The following is an 18,246-nucleotide window of genomic DNA, read 5'->3' on the forward strand; positions in this document are numbered from 1 at the left end:
ACTCCATGCTGAGTGTGGAGCCTGACGGGGGTTCAGTCTCACAACCCTGAGATCATGACCTGAGGCAAAACCAAGAGTCAGACAGTTAACTGACTGAGCATCCCCCGCCCCTCTCCCAGGTTCTTATATACCATTCCTCAGCCTTGACTGGAAGACAGTCTTGCATCTAGCCGTGAATGCCTCTAGAGACCCTAAATCAGATATCATCATCATTTAGATAAAAGATTTCTTTGAAAAGGTAAGTGTTAAGGAGGTAATGCTTCCCTTGAATTTGTGCCATTTACTATTCTGGTTAAAATTTAATTATACTTCATGGAGTTCTGGCATAATTGAGTATCTTTCATGGCCTTCTTACCACAGTTCTTACCAACTGTGTTAAAATTACTGCTTGGCCTTACAGAGTAAGAGGCTAAACTCTGTCCTAAAGATTTTTCAGGGTTACTGATAGGCTGAGAGAGGAAAGAGACCCCAACTTGCTTATGCCTACATGTGAAAATGCGGTCATTTATTTCTCTTGAGCACACACAAAAAGGATTTGTGTACATGAAATTTGGTAAAGAATTAACTTTATTAGAAGAAACGAAGGGCATTCTATGGGTGTGAGTTTTTAGGTTCTCTTTCAACGATTCCCAGCCATTTCTCCCCTTCTGTCTCCGAAGACTTTACCACTCACGTACAGAAGGCTGTCAGGGGCTGAGGTGAGGGGCTCCCTGTCAGCCCTGCAAGGTGACTTTGCAATGAATTCTTTCTGTCCAGTAAAGTAATTGTGAGGTGGTACTCCACTTGAGAAGTTGGATTTACAAACACAGCATACTTAGTAATTGTCAGCTCTGTGAAGGGTGATTATTCACTTTGGAAAAGGTCTTTGTGAGTAAGTGTATTTACCCAGATTCCTAAAAATAGCCCTCACTTAGTGCTTCCCAGGGATTATATACAGATCATGAAAAATCTAGTGGTAGGAGAAGAGAAACGTTAAAGCCAAGTTGTTTAGCAATCTACTGGCTCTTTGAAGAACAATCTGCAAAGATGATAAAGAATTTCTGAAATGAGGGGCACCTGGGCGGCTTGGTGTGTTAAGGATCTGCCTTCGACTTAGGTCGTGATCTCAGGGTCCCTGCTTCTCCCTCTGCCACTCTTCCCATTTGTGCGCTCTCTCTCTCTCTCTCTCTCTCTCTCTCAAATAAATAAATAAAATCTAAAAGAGAAAGAAAGGACGAAAGAAAGAAAGAAATTTGTGAAATGCTGTAACTTTCTCAAATTCAACTTACACATAACTTTTTTTAAAGAAATCTAACTCCCATCGAATGATTTGTCTAAGGAACACAGCAACTATAATTTGCTGATATCTGACTTTCTGTGTAATACATAAGACATATTAATGAATGGATTGAAAGGAATGGAATGAAATGAAATGAATGTAACCCCTTCTGAGATGGCGTCCAAGGCTGAGTGACGAGAAGAAAAGCTTCTGCCCTACCCAGCAGAGAGGACTGAACTTTCTCTCACTTTGATTAATGTCATTTGTAATCTCTGAAAGGAAGTGCTTACCTAGAAATGTTATTCTCCACCAGATAGTGATTATTATCTTTTCAGAGGATTACTTTTTGTTATCTACTCCTAGAGGGAGATCAAATAACCCTACTTGTCCTTTATAGTTGAGTTTTTACACAATGTGTTTTTACATAGTTTTAATGTAGGAATATCTGATGTCATTAAGAGACAAATTCTCAGAGCCAACAAAACAAATCAGAACAGAGGGAAGAAAAAAACGTAGATCTGAGAAGACTCTGAAGTGAGAAAATGGGCTCATCAGATTACACCAAGATACCTGGAATATTCATTTGAGCTTTAAATATTTATTGAGTGTCCAGTACCTGCCAAAAATTTACAGGCTCAGTTAGGTTTAAGGAGAGAATCATCGAACATCTGAGCAGGACCAGGTAAGAGACCATGGTCTTTTTGGGCAGACCTTACCAGGAGTAAGGAGTAATATGTTGTGGCAAATCCGGACATATCCAGAGAAGGCTGACTGCATGGAGAACGTTCTGGAAGCCATTTTGCTTGAGAAACTATTGAACAAACAAGGGCAGTTTCCCTAGAGAAGATTTTTGGTAAAGAGGTCATGAAAAATGTTTTTAAATCTTCTCTGCTCGATATGATAGCTACTAGCTACATGTAGCTTTTTCAATTTAAATTAATGAAAATTGAGTAAAAATTTGAAGACTCATTCCTCAGTTACAGCTGTACATATCAAGAGCTCAGTAGCCACATGGTGCTAGTAGTTACAGTATTGGCCAATGCACAGAAATAGTAATTTCCATCATTGCAGAAAATTTTATTGGATAGTACTGCTGTAAATACCTAAAGAATTTCGTGTAAGAGAAAGAATAGGTTCATCCTGCATATATCTAGAAGGTATGGTTATGCCCAATGGAGAACAGAGAGGAAAATTTTCCCAGCACTTGAGTTTGGTCAATAACCAAAAAAGCAGAGTGGAAAGCTAAAAAGGGAAATACTGACTCTTGGTGACCCTGTCATGGATGCTGTAGCAGGAAGGAGGAGTGGATGGGTTCTACAGCTTCCCAGCTGCTGGACTTTGTCTGCCTGTCCATGTCAGCCCCTGAGCTGTAGCCTACCCAGCCCACTCAGTCATCTGTTAGAGCTCTTTCCAACACCTTCATTTGGTCATAGAAAGTACCTGATGGTCTGGTTGAGACTAATCTCAGTTCCCTCTCTCTTTTCTTAGTCTCATTTGAACCCTCCTTGGGATGGCTGGTAATATATAAAGTTTATTAAAAGCTTATTTCTCAATGAAGTTATGCCCGGAGAGTACTTATTTCTAGAAATCCAAAAACAGAGATATCTTTTCTGAATATAAATTTGGGTGGATGATGGATGGGGATAATGAAAAGGCATTGTTTTCTAACCCCGTGTAGGCTTGAATTACCCAAGGTCCTATGTATTCAAATACTTGAACTTAGGCAGAGTGAAAACATCAGTTAAAAGTTGGCAACAATATTTTCTTTGGATAATCCACAAAGCACGTAGTTGGTCTGTGTGTTTGGAGGGGTCTGTGTTTGCGGGGTATCTTTATGGCCAGGTGATGCTTCCTCTGATGCTTGGCTGAATGTACACAAAATTAAGGGACCATAATTAATGGGGGCTTATAAAGCTTTTACTGGCTTTTGGTAACTTTAGTAACTTTTGATAACTCAAAAGCATTACTTCTGGAAATCTAAGACCGGAGTTGATTACCTGAGCACATTCTTAAATTAAAGCTTGGTGATGTTGCCTTTTGTAGGAATGTCACCTCTGGTCAAGCCTGGGCAGTTTTATTGGTCCTTTGTAGTTCTGAAATGACATTCTCAAATGGCCTGAGAGTACCAGAGGAGGAGAATGACACATCAAATACATTAGGATCATCTCTCCCAAGAGGTCAGGCAAGAAAGGTGGCAGAGTCTTGGAGACAGATTGCGGTCCGAACACCTCAATTATTTTGGATTGACTTTGTCATTTTTCCCTACTCTCAATGAGAAATCATTGTCAACTTTTTTTGGAAACTTCTTTGTTTGTCTCTCAGTGTCTTTTAATCTGCTCCTGTGAATGGCATAAACAGCTGACCTCCCTTTTCTTTCTCTTCTCTTACTCAGTACAGAATCTGGTTTCTCTTTCTTTCTTTCTTTCTTTTTTTTTTTTTTTTTAGATTTCATTTATTTATTGACAGAGATCAGAAGTAGGCAGAGAGAGAGAGAGGAGGAAGCAGGCTCCCCATGGAGCAGAGAGCCCGATATGGGGCTTGATTCCAGGACCCCAGGATCATGACCTGAGCCGAAGGAAGAGGCTTTAACCCACTGAGCCACCCAGGCGCCCCTCATTTATTCTTATCCAGTGGATGGGGTTAAAACATACTCTAGTCAAGGGCTTTATCAATGGCATATTCCAACTCACCTTGTGCTTAAAGCTCAGGTATTTTTTCTAAGCCCCGACTCTTCAAAGAAGTGTCTCCTCAAAGTGAACATAGATGTATTTATTTGCCAGAACTGAGTTTCTTTGGCAAAGTATCCTTAGTTTGATGTGTCTACAGTGAATAAGAAGCTCTTACCTATGTCTGTACATAGTGAAGAGGAAGTTCTCATGGGCAGTGAGGCTTAAATCACGCTAAAGGATAACTAGGCGTTTGTGGCCTAGATGATGGGTGGGGGGAAGCATTCCAGGCAGTGGGAGTAGCCTATACAAATGGAAAGAAACTCCAGATCTTGAGGTGTTGAAAGGAAATTCAAGGATGGTTCTGTGAAAAGAACTAGTGGGAGAATCACTCATTTATTAACAAATAGATAGTAGCCATGATGTGGTAGGCACTTTTCCAGACACCGAAGATATATTAGTGGATAAAACAAACATTCCTGTCCTTATGGAACTGATACGTCAGAAAATATTCAATACATACGAAATGATAGTAATTAATTTGTTATTTCTAAAGAGCTTAGAACAACCCTTGACACATGGTAAAGGCCACATGAGTGTTTTATTGATAAACCAAATAATTTTATGTGTTTGTTAGAAGGCGGTGACTGCTGTGGGAGTAGGGGATCATAGAGTTTGGTAAGGAAAGTTGGAAGCACCAAAGGGAGGCATTAGGCATGGGTCGCAATGTTGCACCCTCTTCAAGAAACCTTTTGGAAGAAGTACCATTGAGCAAAGACTTTAAAGAAAGAGAGTTTACAAAGCAGTTATTTTGGTAAAGAGCCTTCCTGTGTGGGTAAGAGCCCTTGCAAAGGCCCTAGGGCAGGACAATGTCTTTGGGAAACAGCAAGGATGCCGGAGTGGAGAAATGAGGTTGGAGAGATGGGAAGGGACTGACAGAATGTCATCATCAGGATCTCTGGGTCATCATAAGGACTTTGGCTTTTAGTCTGAGTAAGATGGAGAGTTGTAGGAATATGATCTGACTTAAGTTTTAGAAGGTCAGTCTTGCTGCTCTGTTGAAAACAGATTTTAGGGGGACAACATTAATGGTTATATGAAATCACTTAGGGTACCAATCCATAAAGAGCATTGCAATAGCCCTAGGAATTTTATAAGAAAGAGATATTTCTTACCAGAACTCACTGTAGGAAAGTACTATATATCAGGAAAAGTTTAACACTGGGACATGTTTGGTGGGGTAACAAAGTTATCCACTGAATGTCTTCGGAGGACTATGGGTCTAGTTAATTATAGGCCTTTTGTTTTCCTGAGTAGGAACTGCAGTTTGCTGCCAGAGCTGAATTGTTTTTCCTTCCCAGCTTCCCTCTACTTAAAGCTCATCTCTTCTTAGACTAGGGTTCTTATAGAATCAGACTCCCCAGAGAGCCCTGTGTTTCAGTTCTTCCACCCTAAGGAGAAATGCAGGGGCCAGATCCTAAATGACCTTGAACATTTTTCAAAACATGCCTAGTTACATAAAGTATACACACTTCCATGATGGCCTTCTTTTCCCACCTCCAGACCCTGTAGGAGAATGTTCTTTTCCTTCATCCTGAGAGTAGTGTTATTCCATTCATTGTTATTCAGAAAGTCATTACAAAGCACAGGTGAAAGGGTCTGCTCTTGAATAATGGGTTTAGCTGAGGATATCTAAGAGGATTAACTGCCACTGTGCTCAAAGAGGGGGACCCTACCTGGGAGGAGAGCCCCAGGGATCTTTGACAGAGATGAGCAGTTTTCAAAGCCCCTATCTAGAAAGGACAGTCTTGGGCATTACAATAATGATAAAGAGGTCAATTTTCCAAGAAGATATAACGACCTTAATATGTATGTGTCTAACAACAGAGCATCAAACTATAGGAGGCTGGGATACCTGGGTGGTTCAGTCTGTTGAGTGTCTAACTCTTAGATTTGGATTGGATCATAAGATCAAGCTCCGAGTCGGGCTCCATGCTCAGTAGAGTCACTTGTACCTCTCCCTCTGCCCCCACCTTCCTCAAATTAATAAATAAATAAATAACATCTTTAAAACCCCACAACACTATATGAGGCAAAATCTGATAGAACAGCAAGGAGAAGGAGATGAATCCACTATCATAATTGGCAAATTCAACACCCCTCTATCAAAAATAGACAGATCTAGCAGGCAGAAAATCAGTAAAGACAAAGTTGAACACAACATTACCATCAGTCAACTGGATATAATTGACATCTGTAGACTATTTCATCCAGCAACAGCAGAATACAGTCTTCTCAAGCTCACATGGAATATTCACCAAGATAGACCACATTCTGGGCCACCTAAACAAATTTAAAAGAATAGAAATCGTTCAGTGTCTACTGTCAGAGCACAGTGGAATTAAATCAGAAATCAACAGAAGAAAGGTAACTGGAAAGTCCCAGAAAGGATAATCTAAGCATCAACAACCTACTTTAAGTCAGCATGCTTTGTTGAGTGCCTGCTTCATGGCAGGTCCCCAAGGGCGAGCACCATGGCTATGTCCTCGGGGTGTTCATTCCCTGACTCTGTGATCTGTCAGTACTTGTATAGTAAATAAGGATTTGGCAAAATAGTAAAACTTACCTAGACTTCATAATCTACTGGCAAGAGGGGTAGGTGTGTGGTAGCCAGAGACTCTGACAATGATAGTGTATTCCTTAAGTGCTATGAGATCTAGATGTTACTATGGAAACATTGAAGATGCAGTCCTTATCAGTGCCTCATCTGTTGCTTTTGTTTTATTATGTTACATCCTTTGCCTATTTCTCCTTGTATTACATGGTGAGTGCTTGTTTCTTTCTCCACATTCTATAGTTCTCTTGATGAAATAATGATAGTAATGATAGCTACCATCGCTTACTGAACTCCCATCTTCACAAACACTTTCAGTAAATCCTCCAATAGCCTATTCAGGTAGGTGTTACATATCTCCATTTTATAGATAAGAAAATGAAGTGGGCTCATATGTCTAAAATAATCAGCTAAGGTGCTGACCACTGGAGCTGATTTATTAACACAGATACATCTGATCCCCAAGCCATGCTCTTAGCCATCACTGTGTTCTGGATCATACCCTTGTGGTATGAATATAAGGAGATAATTTTAACAAGTTCTATTTTCCAGTTCCTCTTTGGGAGAATGGCAATAATTCTTCCCTGCCTATTTCAGTTGAGATATTCAGATGTGAGCCGTAACGTGCAAATAGAAGATACTGAAGTAATGACTAGTTTATTTTATAGCAAAAGTGCCGTTAGCATAGAGACTGTCATACTCATCTTTGATCTTCCTGATTCTCCACCCAAGCCCTTGGGGGAGTAGTAGTACTTGGGAATGTTTGTTGCAGGATAAAATTACACGTTTAAGAAGAGATTATGTCGTCATGAAGGGTTTTGCAAACTGATATCTCTAAAAGGTTGGAATTGCATTTATAAAATGGAAGAAGGTTGAATTTATGTTCCCTCCAGTTTTAAGAGACTCACTTTTTGATGGTGAATGTGTTTCCCACCAGACTCTGAGTTGCCACGTGCCAACTCTGCAGGTCCCGGGCTGACTTGGCAGAGGGGCTGCCTAAGCTCTGTGCCTGCACAGCGTGGTCAGGAGGGAGAGGTCATTGCTCGCCGGGCTCTGCACACAAAGGCACATTTTACAATGCTGCTTTCTGCACATCGTCAGTTGGAAATGGAACATTCAGAGCATAAGTCATTTTAGTTTGCGTGTATTCAGAGTGACTATAGAATTGCTGCATTATAATTTCATGTTGAGAGGAAAAATACTTCTTAGATATTCTCGACTGAACTCCTGCAATCCTGAACTCATGGCTGTCAGCTCTCTTCTTTTCGGTGCTCCCTTTCAAAGGAAGGAGAAGAAAAAAAACCAATAATCTTCAAGTCCTTCTTCCCTTGAGGCATAAGATCCCATGACGCCTACATTGTCTGACCTTTTCAATGGACTCTCTTCTGGTTGGTTTTATTGTCTAAAATGAGTTGCACTGATGTGAGGTTGCATCTTTATTATTTTCACTTTATTCTTTGTGGACAGCGTTTACTAACTTCATGGGGAGCCGCCTTGTGATGTCACGAGCATAGGGAGATGGGTGTAGGGGAACAGGTAGAGGTTGCTCCCCAGAAACCCTTTACTGCAAGTGGAAAACAGCTCAGAGCACATCTACCGATAATGGGGTTGGAGAATCTCCACAAATCAAAAATAAAAATAGTAGCATATGCACTCTTGTCAGTCCGCTAGCTTAGTTCTCAAGCTGTCTGTGGCAAAGAGCTAGTTTTTGATTTCTCAAAATATCCAGTCCATCTCACAATAACACTTCTGTCAAAAGAGAATAATTTAAATGCAGAAAAATTAAATCTTAAATAGGTAAATAAAGTACAAATCCCAAGTTTTAAATTAGACTTAATAGACATAAACTTTTATTTCAGTAAACATACTCAAGCATAAAAAGGAAAGAATTACAAAGACTGTGCACATTTTTTATTTGACATGCACGCACTGGTGATTGATACAGAAAATTCCTATTACACTTGTACTTTGTCGTTCCACAGTCATAGTTAGACAGAGTCACAAGTGAAAAGGCAATTCCTTCTATTAAACGCCTATATGCACACTTTGAATGAACACCATGTGTAGATGAGCTTGCTTCTTGCTGGCTAATTTATCGAGTCTAGGTTGGATTGACAAAAATGCTGTTCTCGGGGGATAGATGATGAAGCCCAAACTGAGTGCATCAAGGACACAAAGCCATGGTTTAGGCATTCAACAAAAGCATGTGGAATTAAAGTAGGTTGTTGGTAAGGAGATGGTCCTTTCTGATATGTGGTTTTGGGAACCACTCATCCATGTCAAAAATCTGAAGAGGTCCACTCCCAGGTAGAGCCCACATCTTTTAGGACAGCGACAGCTAATCCTCTGAGCCTTCCTCAGCTAAACCCCTTTGTTCAAGAGCAGAGGCTTTCAGAAATGATTTGCAATAACTTTCTGAATAACAATGAACAAGAATTGTTATTACTCAAGAGTGGAATAAAGCTGCTCCCAGCATGAAGGAATAGAACAGTCTCCTACAGGGTCTAGAGACAAGAAAGGAAGGCCTTTGTGGAAGTATATGTGGCTTATGTTCCTAGGTATGTTATGAAGGGCACTCAAGGTCATTTAGGATCTGCCCCTGCATTTCTCCTGATAGTGGTGGGATTACCATACAGGTTCTCTGGGTGGTTTGATATAATATGTACAAGAATAAAAAAAAAGGGGGGGGGCGCCTGGGTGGCTCAGTGGGTTAAAGCCTCTGCCTTCAGCTCAGGTCATGATCTCGGGGTCCTGGGATCGAGCCCCGCATCGGGCTCTCTGCTCAGTGGGGAGCCTGCTTCCTCCTCTCTCTCTGCCTGCCTCTCTGCCTACTTGTGATCTGTCAAATAAATAAATAAAATCTTAATAAAAAAAGAGAATCCAGCTAATTTAGCCTCGCTCAGAATATTCATTTATAATTTTTATCTAAAATGAAGCAAGTGGTGGTGTGTTTCCAAATTCATCTTCAGTCCTTCATCAGTAGCCAGTTCCAAAAATGTTAATTAAATTTAAATTATCTTTTGATGAAAAAAAGTGAATCCATAGGATGGTCTATGCATAAGCTTAAAAAAAAATTCAAAACATTTTCTCAAATTCAGAAAATATTTGGTGATAACTTTTTTCAGATATGTTAAATCAACATCATCACCTCCTTCAGTGATACTTGTTAAATCTGGAAGCTGTGGAGGCTGTTCTTTTAAGTGTCTAGCTTTTGTTTTGGTCTTCAGTCCTCTCTGTCATTGAAAAAAATGTTCCTCCTTTACATAGAAGTATTAGGATCATTGAAATAACAAGGACAGACAAAGAAACAAGTTTGGATGTCTAATTTACATCTTTGTAAAGTTGGGACGAAGCTGGCAAAACACTAAGAATTTCTCCTGTACTTAAGACATTCTTGACAGTACTCTTCCTCTTGATAACCATCAAATGTCAACCTGTAATACTGTTGTTTATTATTGGCTTCCTTCTCAACCATTTATACAGAGTAAGCATGAATTTAATTCATTTACCTTAATGAATTTACAATATTTACTGTATCACTAAATACAGTGTTTCATTTAGCTGACTTCCTTTTGAAGCAAGTCTTTCTCAACAAAGGCAGCAATGAGTTAATTTACATTCTGGTGCAAGTTTATTAATCTGTGTAATTCCAGAATGTTTTCTCATCTCTGCAGCTGTGCCATCAGAACATCCTCTACACAAAACTTAAACTCCAAGCCCCATCTGTTGACAATGTAATTCTTTATACATTTGAGAGCTAATTATCTCTTTTGGCAATGAGCATGGGAAAAAAGGGATTCTTCCTTCATATCACCATCATGTTCGAATCATATATGTACTGAAAGATTGCCGTCTTAGTGGTATTGGTGCATTTGTCAAGTTGCAATGAGAGATCCTCTGCTTGCTTTATTTGGTTTAAGAGTTGATCTCTAGGGCGCCTGGGTGGCTCGTGGGTCACGCCGCTGCCTTCGGCTCAGGTCATGATCTCAGGGTCCTGGGATCGAGTCCCGCATCGGGCTCTCTGCTTGGCAGGGAGCCTGCTTCCCTTCCTCTCTCTCTGCCTGCCTCTCTGCTTACTTGTGATCTTTCTCTGTCAAATAAATACATAAAATCTTTAAAAAAAAAAAAAAGAGTTGATTTTTAGCCTGCTGAGTTACTCTGATATCTGAAAGAGGGTCTGGAGCTATCTTCTTTGCCACAGATTCACCCAACATTTCTAAGCAAATACTTCTGCTGCAGATTTTATTGAGAGAGAAAGAGAGAGAGAGAGTGTGTGTGTGTGTGTGTGTGTTGCCTTAGCAACCCAAAGTGCTATTTTATTAGAAGCCTGCAAAGCGTTAATAGGTAAAATTTTGAACCTTTGCTTCTGTGGCTTTCTAATGCAATCCTCTCATTTCAAAAAATTCTTTTGGTTTTGAGCATTTTTTTTTTAACCTTGTGTAAGTAAATGTTGCCCAAGAAGTTTTGGAGAACATCTCTGTCAATAACACACTTTTGGGTTTAGCATGCCACCCTTAAACATGTCTACAAACCCAAACTTAGTAGATGAGGAATGGTACTTCCAAATAAAACTAGCATGAACTCCTTGGTCTCCATTTCTTTGGAATCATTTCCACTGCCATTATCCAGTTCACTTCTACCGATGGGCTCAGTTGAAGTACATCTTGTCTTAAACAAGTCCCGTGAAATTGCTCTTACAGTTTTAAATTAGAGCTAAAAATATATACTACAGTTTTTGCTTTCTTAATTTAACTTATAGTGTTAAGCCACAAATAAACAAGTTTGCTTACAAATGGAACCAATCACAAAAATAGCAAGTTATAAAAGTAAATACATGCCAACATTGTCTCCATCTGCCTTGTCTTCTCTGGCCTCCCTCATCTGACTTCTCAACTGGCTACCTCATACTTCTCATCTGAGCTGGCCAGGAGGTAGGTAGGAAGACATTGGTCTGGTAATGCCTGTTTAAAATCCTTCTGTAGTCTAATGCATGGGTGGGGGGGGAATAGGAAGACTAGGGTTTCATGTCATTTCCTAACAGGTATGGTAATAATCTAACCGTATCCTGCATAGGATCCATGATTAGACTGAAACAAGTGCTGACTTCAGGTCAATACATACATTTTGAACCTTACAATGTGTACAGCCCTGTGCTAGATGTGGGAGGGAATACTGGAATAAGTATGTCATAGTTACTGTCTTCTCTGACCTGACAGTTTGGTAAGGAAGATAATTCACATACCAGGTGTATGGGATATCTGTTGCTGCATAACGGATTACCCCAGGAGCACCTGGGTGGCTTAGTCGTTAAGGGTCTGCCTTCGGCTAAGGTCATGATCCCAGGGTCCTGGGATCAAGCCCCACACCAGGCTTCCCACTCAGCAGGAAGCCTGCTTCTTTGTCTCCCTCTCCCCCTGCTTGTGTTCCCTCTCTCTCTGTAAAATAAATAAATAAAATTGTTTAAAAAAATAACAGATTACCCCAAAATGTAGTGATTTAAAGTAGTGGCTTTTTTTTTTTTTTTTTTTTTTAATTTAGCTCAAAAATCTGTAGCTGGTCAGTTGTTCATCATGGTGGCTCATTTCTGTCTCACATGTGGTCGGTAGGCTCAGCTCCACTGAACACTGGATGATCCTTTTTTAGGAAGGTTCACTCACATGGGTAGCAAATTGGTTTCCTGGATGGAGGCTAGGAGCCCAGCGTTGGCTTTGAGCCAGGGACCCAGTTTGCTTTCCATGTAGGCCTCTCCAGGACTGTTTGGAATTTTTCCTCATAATGGCTGTGTTCCAAGTGGGACTGTCCCCAGATATGAAGGCAGAAATGCATGGCCCTTTAAAGACCTAGCCTTAAAAGTCACATGACATCTTTTCTACTGTGCTCCAAAGGTTGGTGCAGTCACAAAAGCCAACCAGGTTAAAGGGGAGGGAACAAACCTATGGATGACTCTGTGGCAAGAATATAGAAGAGTAAGTGTGATGGAACATAGTGTCATAACCATCTTTAGAAAACACAATCTACTGTAAAAGTTCTTCATTCACTGAACAGCATTTATCAAGCAATTACTATGTGCTTGGCACTGTTAAGGCCTTGGTATTCAGAGATAAATAAGACATAGTTTCTCCCTAGAGAAACTTACAGTTGTAGGGAGAAAGACGATGTAATTAACTATGCCTCATAAAATGCTGTAAGTACTATGCCAGATGTTTGTGCACATTACAGTAGTAGCTCAGAAGGAGGGGAAGTGGTAAGATTCTTCAGGGAAGTAACCTTCAAATTGACTCTAAAGAGGTGTGTAAAGGGCAACAGTTCTCAAAGCAGGATCTTTGGTTCCCAAAGAACCTTATGGGGCTTCCCAAGACCTTCTCAAGGAGGTTGCAAGGCTATAAGTAGTTACATAATAATGCAAAGACATTATTTGCCTGTTCCACTGTGTTTATAATATGCACTGATGGTACAAAAGCAATTGTGTGTAAATAACCACATCTCAGCAGGAATCCAGGCTGTCCCAAAGTATTGTTGTCCCAAACTGTATTAGTTGTCATTTTATTCTTCACTTTCAGGCACTTGTAAAAAAAAAAAAAAAAAATCCAATTTTACTGAAAAATGCCCCTGATGAAGTGATAAGAATAGTTAAATTTGGTAAATTTATCCCTTGAGTATATATTTTAATATTCTGTGTGACAGAACAGGAAGCATACATAAAACACCTCTGCATATTGAAATATGGTTGTTCCAACAAAAAGTATTTGTGCAGTTGGATTCCAAGCTGAAATAGGGTCTCTTTTCTCACTGGTTTCACCACCATTTTTACTCGAAAGAAAAAATGACACACAAAGCATGGCTTTTCAGACTTGGGTATTTGGCAGACATTTTCATGAAAATCAGTGGGGTGAGCCCATCACATCAAGGAAAACGACTAATAGTATTTGCTGCCAATTAGGAAATTCAAGCTTTCCAGCAAAAATTAGAATTATGGCAAACCAGTAACGGCCATCACAAATGTGACAGTTTCTAATATTAAAGACTGTATGGTGCAACTGACAGGGATATTAATGAATACGGTTTTTGGTATTCTTTGATGGAAAGTGTTGACTTGTGGAAGATCTTCATAGCTTAATGAACTCATTCCATAACTCGTCACGCACCAGAAGAGCTCAGATATTTAAAATAGGGATTGAAGTGTGCCTGTTACCTAGGTCTGCTAGGATTCAATGAAATAAACTCTGTAAAATTCTTGAGCTAGTACTTGGCATAAAGAAAGCACTCAATAAATGTTAGCTATTTTTTACTGAGGTGTTTGGACTCTGTTCTCCAGTAAGGAGAGTGTTGGAAGGCTTTTAAACAAGAAAAAGACAATTCTGGATTAAGATGTGTTGTAAGAAAAATGTGGAGAGAGCGCATGTCATATTTGGGCCTTTTCTTGATGTGACACGGTCCTTAGGGGAACACATTTAAGCTGTATTCCGTTGGTGCTCTTTTGGTGGAAGTCTTCAACCTCAGGAAGCCACTTGGGCATACTAGTCACTTCAGGAACAGTTTTATGCACAACCAGGGATCGAGTCCCTTTTGTGGAAAATTTTGCTGGCCTGTGAGCTTTCAAAGTTGGGTTGGTTTTTGTTTTTGTTTTTATCTTTTTGTTTTTTTCCCCTCCTTTTCACTCAGAGTGCTCTTCATGGGTATGACTAGTTACAGAATCATTTCGTTCTCCTCAAGTAAGTGACTGCCTGGTGCCCATTCTCCCATTACCATCGTTCCTGAGAGGGTCAAACGTTACTATGGGTACCACCCATAGAACCAGGCGGGGCTGGGAGCCTCTCATGGAAAGAAGAGGCCCCGGTGTCCAAGAAATCACTGGATTATTCTGGAAAGGAAAATTCATTTCATCAATAATGCATTGCCCCTCCCCCCCATACATACCCCATGCCCCAGGGCTGGGTCAGTTGCTTTGGCTTGGGAGTCTTCCTTTCCCACTCCATTGCCACACCCCCAACTCTGTTTATCCTTCAAAAGTGTTCTCAGGGCATGCTGCACAACCTTCCCATCCCTACCCCCATATCTAGATTGTACCTGACCACACCATGTCTCATTTGTCCATGCATATAGACGTTGGTCTCATCAGACATTGTACCTCAGCACTAGCACCATGCCTAACACAAGAGACATGCTTGGTAGATGTTTGTGGAAAAAATGAATCAATAAAGAGATCAAGTTTGGCCATTAGACTGAGGTGATTATCTGAAAACCCATTCATTTCCGCATTAAGAGCTGAACTCTTTTTGGTTCCAAAGAGGGCATGTGACCAGTAGTTCCTCCGCAAGCAGAGCATATACCACTGCTGCTTAAACAAGCATGTGCCAAATGGAGCTCACTTTTATCATTCTGACACCCCAGCCCCTCTGCTGTCACCAGAGACCAGGGAGGAGCAGGACCGACGCGAGTGCAAGAAGGGGGAGGGAGTGGTCCATGCTAATAATGTATTGTTAGTGGAGAATGTAGGTGAAATTAGTTGATACTAAAATATCTATGCTGGCACTTCTAAATGTCAGAGGTAAAATACTCCTTCCCCTCAGAGGCTGTCCTGTTTTCTCCCCCAGAGAACCCCAGAGAGCCCCACTGGGGAGCATCTCAGGTTTCAATCATGCCTCTCAGGGCAGAGTAGAGGCTATTTATCTGCTCTTTCTATAACTGTTGGCCCCTCAGAACTTCCTTTTTCCTCCTCCTGTTGATGGCAATGTCACAGTGACCTTCCCAGGGCCAACCAAGCCTGGCACTTCTCAGGGGCTCTGCCTCCCTCCTTTTAGGTTTGGGGAGGCATCCAGAGGCTTGGTTGGCTCAGAAAAGCCTCTTGGAGTGGAGCTGAAATCTAAGCTTTAGAAGGGAAATAGAGGGCTGTCACAGACTCAGCATCTCTGACCCTGTGTATATACTGGATGAGAGTCTATTTCTGGTCTTCCACTTACATGTGTAGACTGTAGACCTCACTCAGTGCAAACATCTTTCTGAAACCCCTCCCTCTGTGCTGAATTAAGTTGGAAACTATTTCAAAGCTACAGAAACTATGGCAATTTGAGGACTTTTGCTAGCCAACATTTCGTATCAGAGGTATTGTATTAATATGGTGCCCCATCTTGGCAGACCAAATTAGCAGTTTGAAAGGTATGGTGGTACCAGTGGGATCACTCATAAATGTTGAGATGATTGGTGTCTCCCTTGGCCTTCAACCAGCTCTCAGAATGAGCAACCCAGTTGGTGGGCTGCTCTGACCCTTCTCCTGGAACCTGTGAGCAGAGCAAATTCTGCATCTTGGATAATTGAAGTTGCTATGTTTGTGCTGGCCTGAGGGGTGGAGAAAATAAGGAGCTCCACTGCCTATAGAATAAAACCTAAGAATGCCTTTCATGATATGGGTCTTGTCACATGCCAACTTCCTCTCGTAGGGTCATCCCACCACTAACCTTGAATTATAGGAACCAGCTAGCTATGCTGAGAGACTTGCAGTTCCTCAGACAAGACTTGTTCTCTCAACCATTCAATCATTACCTTTGCCCAGATTTTTCCATTTACTCTCATTCCCTCATTTACCAGAATAATTTAAGACTAAGTTCTGGCATCTTCTTGTGCAGGAGGGCTTTCTTTGTTCACTTCCCCAAATGGCATCAGTTAAACGCAGACTTTATGTCCATGTACTTAATATCACAGCTAAATAACCTCACCTTTCCCCTAGACCACATCATCCTCATCCCTGCCTTCTGCACCTTTGGAGATGTTATTTATATTGTCTGGACACCTTCCCACATACTTCCTTCTATCCTCAGTGTGGACTCTCCAGGAGAATTCTCTGGGGATGTTTTTTTCTGCTTATCTCAAGTCTGATTATGTTTTTATGAGCACTGTTCTTACAGTCCCTGATAGCTACCATGAACTCTACTGTTCAGTGGTAATAGTGTGGTGAAACTGAATCAGAAATCTGCAGGAATTGATCACTTGGGCCTTTTCTGTTAACAATACTGTCAACAGAAGAATAGAATCTAATAATTTCTGATTGCTATTTTTTAGATGAATTTATCAAGATATGTATATATGTTATCGATACAAGTTGAATATTGGTTTTTCTCCTCCCTAAACTCAATGCATCCACCTCTGCTTAGCTTACTTTTTATTTTTCTCTCTCCCCTCAGGGTAACCTTGACTATCTTGTAGCCCTAGTGTTTCAGGGCAGGAAGCCCAGGGCCTTTGGCTTGTCCAAAGTGTCATGGCAGACACTCAAGTCTTGGCTGTTCAAAACCCTGGTAAAGGCTCTGTTTCCTCCTCCTGACATTTGGCCAGCCCCCCTTAGGCATCTCTCTTCATGAAAAATATTGACCTTGCTAATTTCAATGACTAAATTTATCTTTTTCTCTACATACTATTTCTTAATCTTTCTTCTTTCAAGTGAGAAAAGAGAAAAAGAAAAGTCAAGGCTGCAAATTTTTTCCTGATCTCTGTAAAATCTGAACCTAGCCTATGATTATTTCTTCTTAACTAGTAAAAAGTTCAAAAGTTACTAGTTTCTTCAATTAACTACACCCTCTCTTTTATTTTTTTAAATTATAAGTACCCAGTTAGCATTAAGTGTTTTCAGCTAACTTTTCTTTTATAATCTGTTTCCTAAAGGCATCATATTCTTTTCCTTAAACATTTTTAGAATAGTTGAACATAACCAGACTTTTTTAAAACAAGGCATCCAGTGGTTACTTGCGGATAATTTAGAGGCTCACAGATGGGGATGAGATAATGGTGCCTTTAAGAATCATAGGGAATTTTTAAAAATCTACTTGCTCACCGTCTTCTCACCCCACATCACCCCTAAGTCTAAGTAAACCGAGGAGAATATAATTTTTTTTAAAAAAAGCTATTTCGATGATTCTAATACACCCCCTGATTGAGACACGTGGACATGATGGTTCCAGGCAGGCAGGACCCATCTGAGGATTGTTGGTTTCACACAGGAGTCACAGTGAGGAGCAGAAGTGGGGGGTAGTTAGATGTGATGGTTCTGGGAGGCTTTTGGAAGAGTTATGTGTTGTTTTGAGTTGGATCTTGAATAAAACTAATATAGCAACAACTGACATGTGTTGAGCATGTACTGTGTAGAGCACTTCATCTATGTCATCATGTTTAATCCTCACCAAGCATGGTATTATCCCCTCTTTGTACAGATGGGGAAAATGGAGCTCAGAGGGATCAAGTGCTTTGCCCAAAGTCACACAGCAAGTAAGTAGCAGAGTTACTATTTAGCCCTTCCGTCAGTGTGACTCCAGAGCTCTCACTGCTGTGATGTGTCCGATTTAGTGGAAGGAAAGCAGCAGAGAGAGACTCATGGTGTGGGTTATGACAGGAAAGTTATCTCACCTGATCAAAATCTTTGCAGGAGACAGGTATCTGGGTTTATGAGAAGTCCTTAAAGTCAATTATGGACATCACCATTAGGCTGAAATTTGTCTTTGTGTCTCTGGGAAGGTGAGAAGGGCCAAGTTTTTGTCATCATGAATAAACCTGGTATATGATCATCCACCTCAGTTTCTCTATCTAATTTCATAATCATAATGCATAATCATAGTACTTTCTTGAAGATTAGAGGGATTTTAGATCCCATGCAGTCCTTTTTCTTGTCCTAATTCCTCATTGGGCAGGTTTTATTGAAGCGAAGGCAGCAGCCAGCCAAGTCC

The 18,246-nt window shown here is 40.6% G+C and overlaps 1 protein-coding gene across 2 annotated transcripts in view; it reads left to right on the forward strand.

Moving 5' to 3' along the window:
• The window catches only part of KCNH1 (potassium voltage-gated channel subfamily H member 1), a 407,094-nt gene that overhangs the window by 255,789 nt on the left and 133,059 nt on the right, over positions 1-18,246 (forward strand). The gene's annotated exons all lie outside the window — the stretch shown is intronic.

The sequence above is a fragment of the Mustela nigripes genome, chromosome 10, assembly GCF_022355385.1.
Source record: "Mustela nigripes isolate SB6536 chromosome 10, MUSNIG.SB6536, whole genome shotgun sequence".
NCBI lineage: Eukaryota > Metazoa > Chordata > Mammalia > Carnivora > Mustelidae > Mustela > Mustela nigripes.